Source organism: Atractosteus spatula, chromosome 10, assembly GCF_055471065.1.
Source record: "Atractosteus spatula isolate fAtrSpa1 chromosome 10, fAtrSpa1.hap1, whole genome shotgun sequence".
Taxonomy (NCBI): Eukaryota; Metazoa; Chordata; class Actinopteri; order Semionotiformes; family Lepisosteidae; genus Atractosteus; species Atractosteus spatula.
Window position 1 is genome coordinate 19,699,743 of NC_142715.1, and position 6,658 is coordinate 19,706,400.

General features: G+C 43.6%; 1 non-coding gene across 1 annotated transcript; it reads left to right on the plus strand.

The window, feature by feature from the left end:
• The first annotated feature begins 6,565 nt into the window (after positions 1 to 6,565).
• Positions 6,566 to 6,658, plus strand: trnar-ucu (transfer RNA arginine (anticodon UCU)). The gene is made up of 2 exons: positions 6,566 to 6,602; positions 6,623 to 6,658. It is a non-coding gene; the product is annotated as a tRNA-Arg (tRNA).

The window sequence follows — 6,658 nt, forward strand, 5'->3', positions numbered from 1 at the left end:
ACTAGCAAACTGTTAGCAAAGTGGCAAGGACCATATACTATTCTGCGGAGGATGGGACCAGTAACATATGAAATTCATCATCCAGAAAAAGGGAAAGGAACAGACATATTATGTGAACCTTATTAAAGAATGGAAGGAACAAGAACCTGTTCAAGGAAGTGTGTGTATGGCATGGAAGATTGAGAAAGAGGACGGGGACGATAGCAGAGAGCCAAGAGATTGGAAACAGCAGACAGAAATTTCATTTACACATTTGACAACTACACAAGGAATAGAATTGCAGCAAATGTTTACTGAATTCCCCATCCTGTTTTCACAAACACCAGGAAAAGCAAAGGTACTCCATCATTCAATAAACCTTAAGGACCCCTCTCCGATCCGTCAACGACCATACCGAGTACCAGAGAGATTAATTGGACCGTTAAAGACAGAGATTCAAGTGATGAAAGACTTAGGGGTTATTGAACCTTCAACTAGTGAATGGAGTAGCCCCATTGTGATTGTACCAAAGAGAGATGGTTCTCTATGAATTTGTCTAGATTTTCGGAAGCTCAATGCGGTATCAAAGTTTGATGCCTATCCTATGCCACGAGTAGATGATCTACTGGAAAAGATTGGATCAGCCAGTTACATTACAACTTTGTAAAGGGTATTGGCAAGTACCACTGGAAGAACACTCCCGACCATACACAGCATTCCAGACACCACTAGGCCTGTATCAATTCACAGTAATGCCTTTTGGATTACATGGAGCTCCTGCCATGTTTCAACGACTCATGGACCGCGTGCTGGAGGGAAGTGATGCGTATAGTGCAGCATACTTAGATGACGTAGTCATCTTCAGTAACACCTGGAAAGATCATATCCAACATTTGCGACAAGTCCTTACGAAGATCCACCAAGCAGGACTAACCTTGAATACCCAGAAGTGTAAGTGGGCCAAGTCAGAAGCTCAGTATCTGGGTTATCTCTTGGGGAAGGGCAAAGTCAAACCTCAGGTGGGTAAAGTAGAGGCCATCCGGAATAGCCCTAGACCACGGACAAAGAAACAGGTCAGATCGTTACTGGGGTTAGTTGGGTGGTACCGGAGGTTCATACCACAGTTTGCGTCCATAGCAGCTCTCCTCACAAACCTCACAATCAAAACCCCCAAAAACCCAGTAGTCTGGACAGAGGAATGTGAACAGGCCTTCAACACATTTAAGGAACGGTTAACTTTAATACCGGTACTGAAGAGCCCAAATTTCCAAGAAAGGTTTCTGGTGCAGGTAGATGCCTCTTCTGTGGGAATAGGAGCGGTGTTGGCACAAGGGAAGACGGGGGAAGAACGTCCAGTCCTTTATTTAAGTAGGAAATTGTTACCACGGGAGACACGATACTCTACAATTGAGAAAGAGTGTTTAGCAATTAAATGGGCCTTAGATAGTCTACGCTACTATCTTCTAGGAAGAGAGTTTGAGCTAGATACTGAACATCGAGCATTATCTTGGTTACAAACAATGAAGGATCATAATGCCAGGGTGACAAGATGGTACCTGGCATTACAGCCCTATAAGTTTCATGTTTGACACAGAGAGGGCAAATACAACATTACAGCTGACTACCTGTCGAAATTGCCCCTCCTTGGCAATCCTGAAGAGGAGGGAGGTAATGTGACAGAGGAGTCTGTCACGGGGTACAGATAGCACAGAAAATACAACATTCATACACCTTCCATTGAGTGGTTGCTAGAAAAGTTCCTGACGGTGCACACTCAGGGCTTGACTAGTAACTGCTATTACTTAATTTCATATACCTTCACGTACATAAACATACCTAATTTCACATACATTCAAACACAGGTATGAGTGAGTATTGTGGTGTGAATGGAGAGCGCTCTCAAAATGGATGTTACTCACTGTTTGCTTGGTGTCAGTACTTCTGGGGTGAGTCAGCCTATGGTGGCCTCAAAAGGCCAAACCTAACCCCAGTTCTCTAGGGTTATTTATGGAAAGGGGAAAAACCACTTTGAAGTAGAGAAATGGTTTGCTCCAGAGGGGGAGGGGCTTACAAGCTATTTAAGCTGGCTCATCAGCCTAAGAGTTTGTTGTTGGTGGTGGACTAGTGGACTAGTGGACTAGTGGACTTACCTTTATTTGGATAATTAGTTTTGTTTTCTGTTGTGGGGGACTGGGAGCACTGTAAATAGACTGCACTTGTTTGCTTGGGTGCTTCTGCGCCGGAGCCAGTTTGGAAAAAACAGACCTACTTTGGCCTTGCTCAGACCATTGTGTGACAGCAGGCTTCAGACCTTTTATTTTATTTATAAAGGAGGGCGCATTCAGAAATGTGTAATTCCTGTTTTAGAAATGCTTCGGGCAGTGTGTTTTATATAACGCGCAAACAGTATTCTAATTGTATACTGTAGACCTGTGTAGCAATTGTACTGGATGTGACTGGGATTCTGAAATGTTTCTTGAAAAGGTATTCAGGGTTGCTTGAATCTATAATAAAAAAGTGACCCGAAACTTCCTACCTTCCAATCACTGATGTCGCTCTCCCTAAACCTGTACGTGATGTTTTGCAGATGTGCAGTGTGCCTTTACTCCTGTATTAAAAACGACCTCTGTTGTCGGGCGGAGTTGAAGGAGAACTAACTGCACAGAAAAAGTACGTAACGATAAAATGTTTCTACACTTCAGAATGTCCCTTTAAATCCCTGCTCACACATGTCGGTGTGGGGAACAAGCAGGTAGAGAGGTTTTAAAGATGCTCATGATGTTTCTCATGGGGTGTTACCTGCAGTAGTATCTCTCTCCACGCCTTTGGAAAGAAAAGAGTGGCTCCAGTGCAAGGTAAGGTCAGAACAGCTGGTCTGATTGTCTTAGAAAACAAGAAATTAAAATCAACAGAGAAATTGAACAATACAGAAATCAGTGCAGTATACAATAGGAAACAATCAAACAAAATTGACTTTACCTTTGCCTACTGCCCTGTCTCTCTCACACCTGAAGAAGGCTCCACGGCCAAAACGTTGTGTTCTTTCTTCTTTTTTTCAGCATGGAATAAACCTATTACTTGTTCCTTTGCAGCCTACGCGTGCTGACGCAGCTACCCACCTGAACAATCAAACAAAATGCTCAGCAAAAATCGTAGTTGAGTAAATTGGTGTAAAAAAAAATATTTGTAAGCAAAGCAGAGCCCGCGCTGTGCGTGAAACACATAAATCGTTCAGTTTTTCTGAAATGTTTAATTGAATTGACAAAGAAATCCTCTCCTTAAACTTCAAAAAGGATTATCTGTTGAGCCAGCAGGCATAACACTGCAGTTGCCCGTTTCTCACAGGTGTTTGAAGTTGTAGATGACATTTAGCAGGTTTGGCGCCATGGCTTAGCTGGTTTAGACGCCACATTAAAAACCAGGAGACCCTGGGTGCGAATCCCAGCAGTATCTATTTATAGACAACAGGCCACTCATTGTCAATATTTATGGAGCTTAATTTAAAGACAACGGGAGAAGCATGAGTTACAGCTTTCTGTAGCTGTTTTATATAGCTATGTACAGTGGTGTGAAAAAGTGTTTGCCCCCTTCCTGATTTCTTATTTTTTTGCATGTTTGTCACACTGAAAGTTTCAGATCATCAAACAAATTGAAATATTAGACAAAGATAACACAAGTAAACACAAAATGCAGTTTTTAAATGAAGGTTTTTATTATTAAGGGAAAAAAAATCCAAACCTACATGGCCCTGTGTGAAAAAGTGATTGCCCCCTAAACCTAATAACTGGTTGGGCCACCTTAGCAGCAACAACTGCAATCAAGCGTTTGCGCTGGCAATGAGTCTTTTACAGCACTGTGGAGGAATTTTGGCCCACTCATCTTTGCAGAATTGTTGTAATTCAGCCACATTGGAGGGTTTTTGAGCCTTAACCGCTTTTTTAAGGTCATGCCACAACATCTCAATCGGATTCAGGTCAGGACTTTGACTAGGCCACTCCAAAGTCTTCATTTTGTTTTTCTTAAGCCATTCAGAGGTGGACTTGCTGGTGTGTTTTGAACTTGAACTTGAACTTTATTGCCATATGTAACCGGTACTGGTACAATGGAATTCTTACTTACAGAAAGTCTCTCGATTGTAAAACAAGTGTAAAAAACAAGACAAAGTGCAAACAGTGCATCAAGACAATGTACAAACAAACAATAGACAATGTGCAAGTAAACATGTAGACAGTTTGAATGTAAACAATACAGACGTGTAAACAATGACTGGAGATGTGCAATAGATAAGAAATCATAAAGAGGTAGATGGTGATGGTGTAGGTGTGGTCCGAGGGGGGTGGCTAAATGTGTTCGCCAGTCTCACTGCTTGTGGATAGAAGCTATTGAAGAATCTAGTGGTAAGTGTCTGTATGCTCTTATATCTCTTGCCTGAGGGCAGTGGGGTGAAGAGCTCATGCCCGGGGTGGTGACTGTCCTCTGTGATGGCCAGAATTCTACCACGGCAGCGGTCCTCATAGAGCTGTTTAATCTCGGTGAGACCGCAGCCGATGATCTTCTGGGCCATATTGACCATTCTCTGCAGTACCTTTCTTTCTCGCGAAGAGGTGTTGCCATACCACACGGTGATCCCGTTGGTGAGGACGCTCTCGATGGTGCAGCGGTAGAAGTTCACCAACACAAGTATTGGCATCCCGCATTGCTTGAGGCACCTCAAGAAATAAAGGCGCTGCTGAGCCTTCTTCATGATAGAGTCAGTGTTCACAGTCCAGGTTAGATCTTTAGAGATGTGAATTCCCAAAAACCTAAAGCTGGTGACTGTTTCTACTTCCATTCCATCAATACTGAGTGGGCTGTGAGTGTATGGCCTGTGTCTCCGAAAGTCCACTATTAGCTCTTTCGTTTTCTTTATGTTCAAGTCCAGGTTATTGCTATGACACCACCTAAGCAGCTGTACAACTTCATCCCTGTAAGTGGACTCGTCATCATCACTGATCAGTCCTATTATAGTGGTGTCATCGGCAAACTTAATGATGCAGTTGTTGCTGTGTCTTGCTGTGCAGTCGTGAGTGAACAGGGAGTACAACCTTGGACTCAGACAGCAGCCTTGTGGGGTTCCAGTGCTCAGGGTGGGTGGTGTTGATGTTTTATTGCCTATCCACACCACCTGTGGTCTCTCGATAAGAAAGTCCAGCAGCCAGTTGCAGACAGAGTTGCACAGACCTAATCCCCTGAGCTTTGTCACCAGTTGACTGGGTATGATGGAATTGAATGCTGAACTGTAGTCCACAAACAGCATTCTCACATACGAGTTCTTAATGTCCAGGTGTTCCAAGGCTGTATGCAGAGCCAGGGAGACGGCATCATCCACTGATCTGTTGTTCTGGTAGGCGAACTGCAAGGGGTCCAGGGACTCTGTGATGGAGGAGTTGATGTGTGACAACACCAGCTTCTCCAGGCATTTCATCACCACAGATGTTAATGCTACTGGGCAGTAATCATTCAGGCATGTCACTTTTGTCTTTTTGGGGGTTGGAACAATAGTGTTTTTTTTTAAAGCAGGTGGGGACCATGGACTGTGACAGGGAGGAGTTAAAGATATCCGTAAACACTGTGGTCAGCTGGGCTGCACATGTCCTCAGGACGCGAGGTGGTATCCCATCAGGCCCTGCAGCCTTACGGATTTTCACCCTGCTCAGAGTCTTCTGCACGTCCTGCTCTGAGAGTTTCAGAACAAACTCGCCCTGCACACTTGGGGTCTTCTCAGCATTGCCCGTGTTCAGAGCATCAAAGCGGGCATAGAAGTTTGCCCGCTTTGGATCATTGTCCTGCTGCAGAACCCAAGTGCGCTTCAGCTTGAGGTCACGAACAGATGGCCGGACATTCTCCTTCAGGATTTTTTGGTAGACAGCAGAATTCATGGTTCCATTTACCACAGCAAGTCTTCCAGGTCCTGAAGCAGCAAAACAGCCCCAGACCATCACACTACCACCACCATATTTTACTGTTGGTATGATGTTCGTTTTCTGAAATGCTGTGTTACTTTTACGCCAGATGTAATGGGACACACACCTTCCAAAAAGTTCAACTTTTGTCTTGTCAGTCCACAGAGTATTTTCCCAAAAGTCTTGGGGATCATCAAGATGTTTTCTGGCTCATCAGTGGTTTTCATCTTGGAACTCTGCCATGCAGGCCATTTTTGCCCAGTCTCTTTCTTATGGTGGAGTCATGAAGACTGATCTTAACTGAGGCAAGTGAAGCCTGCAGTTCTTTGGATTTTGTTGTGGGGTTTTTTGTGACCTCTTGGATGAGTCGTCGCTGTGCTCTTGGGGTTATTTTGGTCTTTAGAAATGGCTTTATAAACTTTTCCAGACTGATAAATCTCAATCACTTTTTCACACAGGGCCATGTAGGTTTGGATTTTTTTTCCCTTAATAATAAAAACCTTCATTTAAAAATTGCATTTTGTGTTTACTTGTGTTATCTTTGTCTAATATTTCAATTTGTTTGATGATCTGAAACTTTCAGTGTGACAAACATGCAAAAAAATAAGAAATCAGGAAGGGGGCAAACACTTTTTCACACAGCTGGCTCTGTGGCGCAATGGAGAGTGTGTTGGACTTCTAGGCCTTGATAAAACGAAATCATTCAAAGGTTGTGGGTTCGAGTCCCACCAGAGTCA